The sequence below is a fragment of the Apodemus sylvaticus genome, chromosome 23 (assembly GCF_947179515.1).
Source record: "Apodemus sylvaticus chromosome 23, mApoSyl1.1, whole genome shotgun sequence".
Taxonomy (NCBI): Eukaryota; Metazoa; Chordata; class Mammalia; order Rodentia; family Muridae; genus Apodemus; species Apodemus sylvaticus.
In genome coordinates, this window is record NC_067494.1 from 46,791,816 (window position 1) to 46,807,512 (window position 15,697).

General features: G+C 41.5%; 1 protein-coding gene across 9 annotated transcripts in view; it reads left to right on the forward strand.

The window, feature by feature from the left end:
• Positions 1–15,697, forward strand: part of Afdn (afadin, adherens junction formation factor) — a 124,264-nt gene that overhangs the window by 21,658 nt on the left and 86,909 nt on the right. The gene's annotated exons all lie outside the window — the stretch shown is intronic.

Here is a 15,697-nt window from a genome sequence, read left to right on the forward strand (position 1 = left end):
GCTGCTACTATGCCAGCTTGATGCAAGCATGAGTCATTTGTGAGGAGGGTGGCTCCATTGAGAAAATGCCCCTACCAGATGGTCTGTGGGCAAGCCTGTGAGGCATTTTCTTGATGTTTTGAGCAGGGCAGGTGGTCCTGGGTACTCTAAGAAGTCAGGCTGAGCACAGTAGGAGGAGTATGCCAGTAAGCAGTGCCTCCATAGCCTGAGTGCCCTCACTTCCTTTGGTAATGTACTGTGATGTGGAACTGTAAGCTGAAATAAACCCTTGGCTTCCCAGGTTGACTTTGATCATGATGTTTTATCATAGCAATAGAAACCCTAAGACACTGTACTACTGTATTGTTAACATTAGAAGAACATTGGTTTGAGATCCTTAAATGTTGACTGATTTTGATGCCTTTGATTTTTTTGGGGGGGGAGCGGGGGGAGACAGGGTTTCTCTGTATAGCCTTGGCTGTCCTGGAATTCGCTCTGTAGACCAGGCTGGCCTCGAACTCAGAAATCCACCTGCCTCTGCCTCCCAGAGTGTTGGGATTACAGGCTTGCACCACTGCCACCACCACCCGGCTGATGCCTTTGATTTTAAGTCCCTGTTTTCTATATAACTACAAAAAAAAAAAATCAAGCTTATTTATACTTTAATTATTTGCTCCTTTATGTACAGTACTTTTAAAAAGTGAACTATTGTATATATGTACATGCATACCTTTTATACCCTGTGTGTGTATGTGTAAAAAATAAACTTAAAATTTCCCTCAGAATGAAAAGCATATACTTGCAAAAGTTTAAAAATCAGCAGTGATTGTTATAGAAGTTACCTAATTGATCAATTAGTGATTAGAAATCACTTACTGGTAATTAAATATCATCACATGCCACTTAGTGTGTGGGTTTTAAGAAGTATATTGTTATAATTTGTCTTGTGAACATTGTATATGTGATACTACTACCAACCTAAGTAGCATAGCCCACCACACTTGTAGACTATATGTGAGTGTTACATGTTATACATGCATGTGCTTATCTGATTACTTAAAACTATTACTTAGCTTTCTATTTGTTGTAACATATATATATATATATATATATATATATATATATATATATAATGATAAAGTAGCTTTGTTTTTTTTTTTTTTTTCACTTTATTTTCACAAACATCATGGTAAAGTGTTGGTCCTTGTGAGGCAGGAAGAAGGTCTGTTCAACATGACTCAGTAACTGGTATTGGTTAAAAAGAAAGTCTGACATTGGCCAGTTTATTTTAGGTACATTTAGGTAAAGTTTGGAAAAAGGTTCCTGGTGTAACACAGTCCAGTGTGCACAGTAAAGCTTAAGGCATAATTACATCGAAACTTATCAAAGTACACATTGCCTCTTCCGTGAAGATGGGTTCTATAGATAGACTACATATGTCATCTTGAGAGCCTTAGGGAGGGTCTGGTGTAGTCTCTGTCATACAGATAGAAAAGTCACTGGGCTGTTAACTACCTTAGGTCCTGTTAGTAAGAGTCTGGGGGAGCCTGAGGGAAGCAGGTGTGGCCAGACCCTACAGGCAATGCAGAGGTCACTTAGACTCTTAGCCACCTCCAAGCCTTCTGGGCAGAAAACAGGTTAAGCGTCTCTTCCTTTGAAGAGACAACCCTGTGTGTTTAACATTCGTGGTTTCCCTAGAGCACAAGGACTTCTGTGCTCCCACCAGTAAAAAATGTAAATTAATAGGTTGATAAAAGATACTTCACATTAAAAAACAAGAAAGCACTCTACTTTTCTAGTGTGCTTTCAGAATTCTCTATGGGAATAAGGAAGTGGCCAAATATTGGTTGTCTGGTAAGACCTTTTCAGAGGATTTATGCGTTATAAAATTCTTAAAGCTCAAGATCTTATAAAGCTGACATTGATTAACTTATCCTGGCAAACAGTTGCTTTTGTGAAGATGATCAGTGATTATATTCTATTATCTATTTCCTGTGAATGTGTCATATGTAAAAGAAGATGGTGAAATGTATCTGTACTGTGCTTTCAGTTTAAACTGGCTTATTTTCAGGACAGATGATACATTTCTGAATACTTCCCTGCAAGCCACCCTGGTCAGGGCCCATACTACCAGCTGTCATTCTGGTCCTGCTCTGTTTGTTATCTTATTCCCAAGCACTTCATCCATGGCACTTTCTTCTCTTCACAACTGTATTGGGTGGTTTTGTGTGTCAACTTGACTCAAGCCAGAATCATCAGAGAGGAAGGAGCCTCAGTTGAGGAAATGCTTCCATGAGATCCTGCTGTAAGGCATTTTCTTAATTGGTAATCAGTGAGGAGAGTCCAGCCCATTGTGGATGGTGTCATCCCTGGGTTAGTGGTCCTGGATTCTATGAGAAAGCAGGCTGAGCAAGCCATGTGAAGGAAGCCAGTAAGCAGCGCCCCTCGATGGCCTCTGCATCAGCTCTTGCCTCTAGGTTTTTGGCCTGTGTGGTGAGTTCCTGTCCCACCTTCCTTTGATGAAAAACAGTGATGTGGAAGTGATCAAACCCTTTCTTCCCAATTTGCCTTTTGGTCATGGTGTTTCAGAGAAACAATAGAAACTCTTAAGACAGCACTGATTTCTTGCTCTGGGCACATAGGGAAAATACCTGGGGTTTAGTCTGTCTGTTTTCACATTTGCTCCTTAGGGAAATCTTTCATCCTCGTGGCTTTCAAGCTAGTATGTTCTGATTTTATATTTCTGAGTTTGACCTTCTTCCCTTTAATTACGGCTCCCTGGACATCTCTAGGTGCTATCCAGGACTTATAGATTAGTGTAACTGACTCATTAGTGCTGGCTGCTCCTCCTGCGGGTGCCTGACATTTATCCAACACCTTCCCTTCCCTTGCACCTCATGCCTAACCTGTCAGCATGGTCAGCACCACTTGCCAGTTTGACCCTTCAAGTCTTACTTCATGCGGTGTGGTGTTATATTGTATCTTAAATTTCTGCTGCATTAGTTTTTTTTAAATCAAGTTACATACTTCAGACCTTAAATCATGTACTTTTCCTGCCAAACTCTTAAGGTTTTTCTATTCCTCATAGAGTGCCTTACTTGTGAAGTTTCTAAGCTGTGTCTCTTAGGAAGTCATAAGGGTTCTCTCTTCTCATTCTGTTGCATGTAAAGTTTTCTGTGATGCTTCTCCCACACGCCAGCTGGATTTGCCTGTGTGTCTGTACTGTTTCCCTGGCGGGTGCTGTGTCCCTGCATAGGCTTCAGCTCCCTAACGTGACAGTGCAGCTTTCCTCCTCCTCCCCCCTTGCCTTCAGCTCATCCCTACTGGTCCTTGTGTGTGCTTCCTGCTAGATTCTTAAACTACACAGAGCAGGAATTTTGTGTTCCCAGTGCCCAGAGGTAAGAGGAGCGTGTGTTGCTGATGGTTTAACATTGAATAAAAGTATTGTCTTCAGGCTTAATGTCTCTTTTGAGTACTCTTTAGTTACTAACTTGCAGTGTTCTTTAAGAATTATTATAGGGCTGGAGAGATGGCTCAGTGGTTAAGAGCACTGACTTGCTCTTCCGAAGGTCCTGAGTTCAAATCCCAGCAACCACATGGTGGCTCACAACCATTCGTAACTAGATCCGACACCCTCTTCTGGAGTGGTTGAAGACAACTACAGTGTAATTACATATAATAAAATAAATAAATCTTTTAAAAAAAGAATTATTATAATATGTGGAATTGCCTGATTCTTTGCTTCTTTGTCCTCCCCCTTTCTCTATTCTTTCTTTTCTTTCTCTTTTTTCCCTCCCTCCCTTTTCTTCCCTCCTTTCCTCCCTCCTCCCCTCCCTCCCTCCCTCCCTTCCTTTCTGTTTCTAGAGGGTTTTTCTATGTAGCCCTGGCTGTCCTGGATCTTGCTCTGTAGACCAGGCTGGCCTTGAATTCAGAGATCCACCTGCTTTCTCTATGGCTTAGGAAATACAAAATACGAAAACATTTCCTCTTTTTGCAGTCTTTCATGTAAGAGCCAGAGGACAGAAGTACTTAGAGTTACAGTCTTCTGGACATGACATGACCATTGTACTTACTAAGTCACTGCAGCTATAGTTACCTGCATGCAATCAAGCCATTGTCTGTTGTCACTATTCCAACAGGCAGCATTCATTGGACTCAGTGGGCTACCCTCCCCCCCCAAGAGAGAGGACCTGAAGGAGTGAGGGGATGTGTTTTGGGTGTGGGGGTCTGTAGTGGAAAGAGGAGTTGGGATGGATCAATGTATATATACATGTATGATATTGTCAAAGAATAAATGAAAGAAATTTATTATAGATTGGCACTCCAGTAGTACAGCCAGACTTTTGGTGACTTCATGGGTTCCTTTTCTATCACCCTGCTTCATCATTATACCTTTCTACCCCCAACACTACAAAGGAGGGAAAGATGGTTAGATGGGAAAGGGACTGTCACTCTCATTAGACTACTTCTTGTTGGTTAGGGGCTTTGAGTTCCTTGGGGCAAGTTTGATCGTCCCAAAGAGCAGCAAGCAGAGAGAGCAGCAGCTGCCGCACCTCTCAGGGAGCGAGCATTTTTATACCCTCTCAACTAACTAATCATAATGATGGCTGTTCAACTCCCCATGTTCCAGAAACCACCGACTGTCAGGCTTTGTGAATGAAATATCAGTGAAGCAAATAGGCAGCAACAGCCTGGTGGTGTGTTCCCAGAATTCCAAAGTCATCATGTGCAGAAACTCTCTGCAGCTGGTAAAATCATAGTCTGCTGCTGTGGACTATCTGAAACTGCCCCATATCTACACCTGGGATTTAAACAAAAATATATTCCAACAACATTTCTGTGCTTAAAGAAACCACAAGTCTCACTATACTGTGTTACTTGTTATTTAAGATGTTTAACATTAAAGAGTCACTATGGAGTGAAATTTACTCCCACCTTCAAGAATTCCATTGTTCCTGCCTTATAGGTAGCGTCCAGCTCTTTACTGTCTATTCTTTGGTAATAAATACTGGGAATGTTTAGAGAACTTTAGTCCTAACTGTCTTTCATCTCTCCTGATAGACTCCTGGCTCTACTTCAAGAGTTCCAGAATAGTTAGTCTTTTCAAGATTTTAATGGTCTGGAACTTTTGAAATCAGTTATGTACATACCCTGGTATCAGTGGGGTTCCAGCTTTCCTGTGTTTGTTGTCATTCTGTTTTCTTTGAATTACCTATATTGTGTCCTTATTTTACCTATGAGCTGATTGTCTTCTACAATTTGATTTAGGAATTCCTCATATAGGTAAATACTAATCTTTTACACATAACATATTCTACAGATTTGTTATTCTTCTTTACATCCAGAACTTTTAATGTAGCTTTAAACATTTTTAGCTTTGAGCCAGCTGTAGTGGTGCACACCAACATTCAGGAGGCAGAGGCAGGCAGGTGTATCTCTGTGGGTTTGAGGCCAGCCTGGTCTGCAGAGCAAGTCCCAGGACAGTCAAGGCTACAGTAAGAAACCCTGCCTCAAAAACAAACAAAACAAAACGAACAAAAAAACCAAAAGCAAACTCAGAAAAACAAATTAGATTTGTTAGTCTTTGATGTTTATATGCTTTTTTGTTTGAATATATTTATTCCGGGTTTCATTCTAAAATTTTTACAGTTTAATTTTTCACCCTTAGGTAGCTAGTTGATCTGGGCTCAGGGCTACACAGAGAAACCCTGTCTTGAAAAACCAAATGTGTGTGTGTGTGTGTGTGTATGTATGTATGTATGTATGTATGTATTTGGATGGAACTCTTCTCCTGTTGCGTTTCTTGTCCTATGCTAGACTAATTATTGAAGAATCACACACATAATTTTCCAGCCTTTGTTTCCTTTGCATGCACATTCTTATTTTCACAAACTCAGATACACATTGATCACATGCTTATTCTGTCTGTTAGATGTTGTGTAGCAGAGTGTTTCCTGAATGTTTAGTCCTATTGCAGAACTGCGTATGTTTATGTCTTAGGGTTTTACTGCTGTGTTTACACCATGACCAAGGCAACTCTGTAAGGACAACATTTAAGCGGGGCTGGCTTACAGGTTCAGAGGTCCAGTCCATTATCATCAAGGCTGGAACATGGCAACATCCAGGCAGCCATGGTGCAGGAGGAGCTGAGAGTTCTACAGCTTCATCTGAAGACTGCTAGCAGAATACCGATTTCCAGGCAGCTAGGGTGACCCACACCCACAGTGACACACCCACTCCAACAGAGCCACACCTTCTAATAGTGCCACTTCCTGAGCCAGTCAACAAACTGTCACAATTTACAACTTTATGTAGCAGGGTGATTGTAAAGTATGGCTTTTTGTTTTGAAATTGCTCAAGTGAATTCTGTTCCAAGCTATGTGACCATGGTCAAGTTATTGTATCTTTATAAGCCTAGTATGTTTGTTTTGATTTCCCCATGAGACATTGTAATATAAGTTGTATTAGTAAATTGTCAAGTGTTTTTGTTTGTTGAATGCTGACTCTACAAGAGATGGGTTCCTTGCTTCAGATTCCTGAATGTTTTATCATGTGGTTTCTGAAGACCCTTTTCTGAGGCAGACTGCCTCTGTAACAGGAAAAAAGAAAACAGATACAGAGCTTCACACCCCTGAGATCAGCTAGAAGTTAAACCATTTCCAACCAGGGTTACTTTTTATCTCATAATATAAAAGTGGAGCAGGTTCTGCTCTGCATGGGACTCTTAGGCTGCCTCAGAGGGGCTTCCCCAGTCAGTTTCTGCTGGGTACTGTATCTCATCAGAAGATGTTGTATTTGCTTGCTCTCTCAGGCCATTGTTTCTGCTGGGTGTTGTCAGCACCTGGCTTGAGGATGTTTCCTCTCTCCTCTGGCTCTATCTGCTGGGTGCTATTGTCTCTTTACTTTTGCTTGCTACATACTTAGTAAACTTAACTCGCTCATTTGAAAGCTGGAGTACAGATAGGATAGGGAAATCTCTGTGGAAAAGACAGCAGTAGGGATAGCATTTGCCTCTTAAGGTTTTAAAAATTGGAGTAGATACATAAAACCCTTTTAAATATATTATTTGGCATAAGGTAGGCACCTAGTGGTCCTGGTCTCCATTAGTATATAGTATCATTGTTTTCTGTGTTTTCCTTCCTCTTGTTCTCTTTGTTTGCTTTTTTGTAACAAAACATCTTGCTTTTCCCAGTATGGAAATTCACAACTATGTATTTAACTGTCATTTGTCAGGGAGGGGCAGCAAGATACTTAGGTTTGGGGTTGTATGTTTTAGGTTGACTCTGCATTCCATAATTTAAAGCAAAGAACGTTTGTTCATTTATGTTGTGTGCAGTTACATCTAGAATCATGTCAAGAAAATTCATTTGAAAAGTGAGTTATTTGCTTTTGTCTCATTTTCTCTGTTACTTTTGTAAATAATCACAGTTAGAAACTCTGGAACTCAGACCTTCTTCCTAAAATGGCTCAGCTGATTTATGCAGCTTACCTTCTTGTCTTCTTCATGCCTGGCACCAAGTGACACTCCAGTCTGCTGTGGTCATCTGGTGATGCAAACAGTGAAACAAGAAGAAAGGCAGGAGGAGGTGCTTGGTGGTGCCAGGTACCAGCTGCTCAGGACTGCTGCGAGCAGAGCAGTGAGGCTTTCTGATGTTTATGAAGTTCCCACCAGAAAGCAGTACCATTCATGGCCGAGAGACTACTCAAAAATTACCGTTTCTTGTTGGCTCCTTCTACCTTTTCCCGATTTCTCAACCACACATACCTGTCGTGAGCCAGTTGTGAAAGACAGTATAGGAGTACTGAAAAAACTGCTCAGATTTAAAACTGTGATTAGAATATTACATGAAAAACTTATTATCAATAAAAAGAAATTAAGCAAATATTTAAAAAATGTTTGCTGATTAATTATAGTGAAAAGGGTAGAGTTTTGAAGCTATTATTAAATTCAGATAGATAGCTTTAAGATTTTTGAAAATTGAAATAAATTGATTGTTATGATTTCAGTTTTAGTGTATGGTAAAGATGTAGATGGGAACATTTTGATTATTGAGAATTCTTTGATTAACTTGCCATAGTTTAAAAAGTTATTTTGAATTAGTGGGAAAATTAGTACAAACATGGGTGAATGATGGCTTACTAACCTTAGTGCATATACTTTGTATAGGATGTTACCTTTACCAAAATTTAGAAACTTTTGGCTTATGTATTATATACAAAATGAAGGTTATGAAACTAATGTTTTCTCTACTTGTGTTTTCTTTAGGATATTAGGAAGCAGAAGCTGAGTTCAGGCACTTGGTTATTTGAACAGGAAGACATTTCATGCTTTATATGTTAGTGTAGGTAGAATCAGTTAAATAACTGGGATGATTTGAACCTATAGATTTTTCTTTTTGTGAACCTTAATTTCAATTTTTTTAGACATAGACCTTAAATGTATATTGTAATTTTACTTTATTTTGTTGCAAATAGGATTTATATATACACATACATCCTTTCCAACTACTTGTTCACGTAAGAGTTTATAGACAGAAATACCCGTCGGAGGAGATACAGACACAAAGTGTGGAGCAGAGACTGAAGGAAAGGCCATCCAGAGGCTGCCCTACCTGGGGATCCATCCCATATACAGTCACCAAACCCAGACACTATTGTGGATGCCAACAAGTGCTAACTGACAGGAGCCTGATATTGCTGTCTCCTGAGAGGCTCTGCTGGTGTCTGACAAATACAGAGGGGAATGCTCTCAGCCAACCATTGGATTGAGCATAGGATCCCCAAATGGAGGAGCTAGAAAAAGGACCCAAGGAGCCCCATAGGAGAAACAACAATGTGATCCACCTAGTAACCCCAGAGCTCCCAGGGACTAAATCACCAACCAAAGAGAACACATGGCTGGAACCCATGGCTCCAGCTGCATATGTAGCAGAGGTTGGCCTTGTCTGACATCAATGAGAGGAGAGGCCCTTGGTCCTGTGAAGACTGGTCCCAGTGTAGGGGAATGCCAGGACAGGGAAGTGGGAGTGGGTGGATTGGTGAGCAGGGGGAGGGGCATTGGATAGGGGGTTTTCGGAGGGGGAGCCAGGAAAGGGGATAATGTTTGAAATGTAAATAAAGAAAATATCTAATAAAAAAAGAATTTATAGACAGAAAATGATAACAGGTCATTCAGTTTGTGACAGATGGTTTAACCCTTAGTAAACATCAGGCCTCATGATACACTGTGTGGCAGTTTCCTTCTGCTCTGCAGCTGAGGAACACAGAGTACTTATGTAGAATTGCACTGTTGTAGCTCTGCTTGTCCCTGAACTGATATGCAGGTGACTAGCATATAACAGCATATCTGGCCAAATTAACTTTTAATTAGCATTTATTCGTTTATTTCCATTGTATATGTGTTTGTGGGGACATATGTACTATAGAGTGTGTTTGAGTCTACTCGCAGGAGTCAATTCTTGTACTGTGTGGAGGAACCCTGGGATCAAACTCAGGAAGTCAGGACTTCACCTGCTTAGGCACTCATCAGCCCAACGAGTTTCTTCCTGACTCTCACATTTCCTCTCTCATATTTCCTCTCTCACATTCCCTCCCTCCTTCCCTCCCTCCCTCCCTCCCTCCCTCCCTCCCTTCTTCTCTCCCTCCCTCCCTCCTCCTCCTCCTCCTTCTCCTCTTCCTCCTCTTCCTTCTTCTTCCTCTCTCTCTCTCTCTCTCTCTCTCTCTCTCTCTCTCTCTCTCTCTCTCTCTCTCTCTCTCTCTCAAGACAGGGTCTCTCTACACTCTCTACATGGTCCTGGCTGTTCTGGAACTCACTGTGTAGATCAGGCTTATGACCTTAAAGTCAAAGAATTCCTCCTGCCTCTGCCTCCTGAGTGCTGGGATTAAAAGCATGTACCACCACTAGAAATAACTATTTTACTTTTTAAATGTTAACATTCATAGATCTAGGACACACTTGATTCTGGCCTAATCTTTAGTTGTTGCTCATTCTGAAACCTTATTCTATTTCCTGGGCTTGGTAACCCTATGTCTGTAATTGTACAACTCTGGAAGTAGTGGCAGGAGGAGCACTCAGTACAAACCTGCTAACCTGCTCTATATGGCAAGTTCCAGACTAGCCAGGGCTACATATCAGGAGTCTTTGTCCAAACAACAGAGTAACTGTGGCCAAGTTTTCCTTGTCTGTCCCCCACATTCAGTCAGAGCCCACATGGGGCCGTACCGCAGGCTGAGAAGCTGTGGTCTGCACTGTATGTAGGAAAGGAAGATATATTGTTTTACTTTATTATCTTACGTGCCTTCATCACCAATCTTGATTTTGCCTTTTTTGTTTGCCTTTAGTGCTACCATGAACTTGTGGTTTTTGTATATTATGATTCAGTAGGTTGCAGTCTTTGTTTCTTCAAAGCTTGTGTTCTGTGTGCTGTATCTTGGTGGCTGAGTACTTCTGAAAGGAGCTAGTTTTGGAGAACTTCCTACTTTCTGAACATAACACTGTTGCTGAAAGGCATGCTTTTTCTGACCTAGATTTTGACAGTCTTTTTTACAGCTTTGGTCCCTACAGATGAGAACAGTAGTACATGTAAGGTGTAGGGCTGGGGTTGCTTGTCTGCTTACCTCTACAGGTTGACTTCAAAACAAAACATCACCAACCACTCATTTACTCAAAAAGTAGTTATTCAAGAAATATCAGAGATACATGAACATAGTGAAAAGAAACAAAATATTTTTTATACCAACATTTTTATTATACTCCTGTTTCTGTGACTTCATTTAGAAAACAGGAACCACTTTTTCTTAATTTTTACTCTTATGAATTATAATGTAAATATCTGTTTTCCAGTGGTTTTAGGGGATCCCTGTGGTGGTTTGAATATAGGCATGGCCCCCATAGACTCATTTGTTTGGATGCATTACCTATGTATTTTAAAACTGCACTTTAAAAATGCATTTTTGGAGGTATCACCATAAAGGATGGGAAGAATATATAATATTGGAAAGTATAAAAATAAATATGGCTACATAAATAAAAGAATAATCTTACTTATTTGACTTTAAATGCAGATTGGTTTTATGTAAATTTGGCTAGACATGTATCTCAAAACAGAAAGCTTGTCTTTTTTTTAAAGAATATGTATATATTATGTATGTATGTATGTATGTATGTCCTCTATTTGCACGTATGCCTGCATGACAGAAGAGGGCATCAGATTTCATTGTAGATGGTTGTGAGTCACTGTGCAGTTGTTGGGAACTGAACGCAGAACCCCTGGAAGAGCAGCCAGTGCTCTTAACTACTGAGCTATCTCTCTAGCCCAGGGCTGTGTTCTGAGACAAGGTTTCCCTAGGAGACCAGGCTGGCTTAGAATTTATTACCCTCTTCAGCCAAGAGTGTAAACCTAAACTTTGTTTTCTAAGATCACTTGGAGATGATTTTCTTTGTGATAATGTGATCTGTGTATTTTATAGATTCATTTTGGGTTGAATCTTTTAAGTGCATTTTGCATTTTGTTAAAATTTAATTCTTCTTTCCTTTTAAAAATAATTTCAAAGTTCCCAAAATGAAGCTTTGCAATGAAGTATAATTAGAAAACAAGTTTCCTGATTTTTTGTAATAGATTGTTGTGGTGCTTGCTCTTCTGGTGTGTGTTCTGTACTGAGGGAAAGCTACCTTCACTTCTAGTTACAGTTCATCTCTGAAGGAGTCAGAGGACTGCTGCTGCTCTCTCCTGCCTAGCTCCCGCTCAGCGACTCTTAGGAAGGAAACCATTTACCCGAGGCTGGCGTTCAGGTTCTAAGGGTTAGTCATGGAGGGAAGCATGAAGGGGGGCGCTGGAGAGGGAGTGGAGGAGCTGTGCATCTGCATCCGGAGGCAGCCGGAAGAGAGTGTGACACTGGGCCAGGCTTGAGCTTACGAACCCCTAAAGCCCACCCCCCAGTGACACACCTCCAAAAGTGTTCCTTATGACTCTGTGGGGTCCATTTTCAAACCACCACATATACGTGTACTGGAATCTGTTCTTCTGGTCCTCAGGCAGGTAACACTTTATGCATTGTATCCTCTCCTGGGTCCACAAAAGTAGGATTGCTGCACCACTGTATGTGAGTTTTTTGGAAAACACTGCCAGGCTGCTCCTTGTCTTATGTTCTCTTTGTGAGCCCCTCTAATAGAGTATGTTGTTAGAACTCTTGAATGTTTACCATTGAGGGTTGTTGAGGAAGTACCTTTTACTGTATGCTGTTTTATTTATTTATTTATTTTATTCTATATATATTTTTTATTTTCATTTCAAATGATTTCCCCTTTCCTGGCTCCCCACTCTCTGAAAGTCCCATAAGCCCTCTTCCCTCCCTATGCTCCCCCATCCACCCCTTCCTACTTCCCTGTTCTGGCATTGCCCTATACTGCTGCACTGAGCCTTTCCAGAAACAGGGGCCACTCCTCTGGACACCATTTGATATATGGATTATGACTTGGGTATTCCAAGTTTCTAGGTTAATATCCGCTTATTAGTGAGTGCATACCATGATTGATCTTTTGAGACTGGGTTACCTCACTTAGTATGATGTTCTCCAGCTCCATCCATTTGTCTCATGAATTCATTGTTTCTAATGGCTGAATAGTACTCCATTGTGTATATATACCACAGTTTTTGTATCCATATCTAGATGGTTTTGCAATGAATAGAGTGGTTTATCCTTTTGTCTATTTAAGAGCTTATCTACCATTTTGATAATTCTTGACATTTTTATTTGGTTTTTTTTTTTTTTTTTTGGCCTATTTTATTTTTTTTAATTGGGTTTTGGTCTTCTTTTGAATCATAAGTATGCCTCAGTGCTGCAAGCTGGAAACATTGTGCTATTTGTGTTACAATATGAGAGGCATGTGTTCAGGACAGGGGGGGTGGGGGGTGGGGGGGACTGACTCAGTAGCTCTGGCTGCTGTGAATGTGGTGTGGCCCAGTCCTCAGCCCCAGTCTCCTGGGAGCTGGGGTTTGAGCCAGCTACCATACCTGGCCCCTAGGAGTCTTATGTGGATTTCTTATCATTCCTTTAGGGTGCGGTGGGATTCACCACATGTTTTCTCGTACACTTTCTCTTGTTTCTTGCACCTCAGCTAACGAAATGATGGGGGAACCTCAGAAGATATGCAGAGACTGCCTGCTAGGTGATTCTAGATCTCCCCATGCTGCCAGTTGAGATTAACCATCACAGGCAGAGTACTTATTGAAGTGAGCCAACCTTGTCACCTTTCAGAAGTACTAAATAATAAATACTGGAAAATATTTTCTTAAAATATATAAAATGATAGTATACTAGCTGATGTTGTGTGTCAACTTGACACAGGCTGGAGTTATCACAGAGAAAGGAGCTTCAGTTGGGGAAGTGCCTCCATGAGATCTAGCTGTGGGGCATTTTCTCAATTAGTGATCAAGGAGGGAGGGCCCCTTGTGGGTGGTACCATCCCTGGGCTGGTAGTCATGAGTTCTATAAGAGAGCAGGCTGAGCAAGCCAGGGGAAGCAAGCCAGTAAGAAACATCCCTCCATGGCCTCTGCATCAGCTCCTGCTTCCTGACCTGCTTGAGTTCCAGTCCTGACTTCCTTTGGTGATGAACAGCTGTGTGGAAGTGTAAACTGAATAAACCCTTTCCTCCCCAACTTGCTTCTTGGTCATGATGTTTGTGCAGGAATAGAAACCCTGACTAAGACAGACAGAAGGCCAGAAGTTGGCAACTTACACTAACTCTAGCCTAATTGGGTAGAGAGCTGGGTAGAAAATGACTCTTGACCTTTGTCTCTCCTCCTCCCACAGACATGCACTGCATGCACACATATGCACTTCCCCAGGTTTATTGAGTAGTGGTGGCTGTTTTTTGTAGAATCTTGCTATTTAGTACAGGCTGGCTTAGAACTTATTATATACCCTGCTCAACTCAAACAGCAATCCTTTCCTGCCTCAGCCTTTTGAATTCAGAGATTACAGACCTTAACTAATATGCCTGGCCACTGTTTTTACAGTATTGGGGATCAAAGTAGGGTCTTGTACACACTAGGATTTTTTATTTTTTTTTTTTTATGTGCATTGGTATTTGCTTGCATGTATGTTTGTGTGAGGGTGTAGAGTCCCCTGGCATTGGAGTTACAGTTAGTTGTTAGCTGTCATGTAGGTACTGGGAATTGAACCAGGTCCTCTGAAAGAATAGTCAGTGCTTGACAAGACCTTGAGAATTGTTTGATTACAAACATCAATGGGAGTGCCAGGAATGTGGCTTTGGGGTGAGGACACCAGTGTCCCCTCACTCACCTGGGGTGTGGCTCTGGATGAGGATACCAGTGTCCCCTCTTTGGAGTGTGGCCTTGGGGTGAGGACACCAGTGTCTTTCCACTCTCTGGAGAGTGGCTTTGAGGTGAGGACACCAGTGTCTCCCTACTCTCTGGAGTATGGCTTTAGGGTGAGGACACCAGTGACGTCCCCCCTCCCCCCCCAGTGTGGCTTTGGGGTGAGGACACCAGTGTCCCCTCATTCTTTGGAGTGTGGCTTTGGGGTAAGGACACCAGTGTCCCCCTACTCTCTGGAGTGTGGCTTTGAGGTGAGGACACCAGTGTTCCCTCATTCTTTGGAGTGTGGCTTTGGGGTGAGGACACCAGTGTCCTCTCACTCTCCTAGGTTTGCTTCTTTTTCCCTTTATATCATGGTTTTTGGAAGGTCAGTGAAATTTACGCTTGAGTTTCCTTCCTCTGTGAAGGGTGGGGCAATATATAACAAGGTACTGTGAGGACAGCACAGTGGTTGTCTCTGGTTCTCTGTGTCTGCCCCCATCTAAATAAACCCTTGGCTCTTCTTGGGATGTTAGAACGAATGCCTTCCCTGCCTGCTTACTCATGACAGCACTGTGTCTGGGTGGGGTTTGTTTTGCTTTGTTTGCTGCATTTTGGCTCTTTAATGCCTGCTGATTTGGATCGCTTTTGCCAGTTCTCAGAGAAGCTGGTACCTTCTTGACTTAGGTACATCTGACTTTTCTGTTATTATAAATGGTACAGCACTGCTTTGTAGCAGAATGGTTAAGTACCATGGATACTTACTTACTTTTATAGTGTGATACCTGTTAGAGCTTTTGGGTACACAGGACAGTTGTGCAAGTGTTTGTGATATTTGAGAGTGGTCAGTGTGATATAAATATATATTCAGACTCACAGTAAAGTCTTACAAACTTGGGGTGAAACTATGACTCCCATTTAGAAGCGTAACTTTATGTAGGGACCAGAATAAGAAGTGGAAGATACTTAAATTTTGAGTCCAGTGGGCTAGAGGGTGGGAGGGCGTCTATAGCAGAAAAAGAGCTGAAAGAGTACCATTTAAGAGTGTTTAGTACAAAGGTTGCTATATATTATAAGTTAGTGTTAGAAATGCTCTTTTTCAGGTTCTGGTTCAGGGGATTATTCCACATGTGTTCTGACAGACATACAGGGTAATATACTCACTAACAGCAATATTTAAACGGCATGTTAGCTAAGCTCTGGTAATTGTTCCAAACCAAAGAGGCAGTTGCTATAATTTCTGGAGGACCCAGATCACAGTTCTAGCTAACATGACTCCACTTACAAGTGCTAACTCCTTACACTTCATCAGCTCTCATCCCATACCTGGTGGCCTTCTTTCCCTCAGGGTTAGTGGTTTTCCTCTGAGACACTAGGAAGGTTACTTACAGCCTAAGTC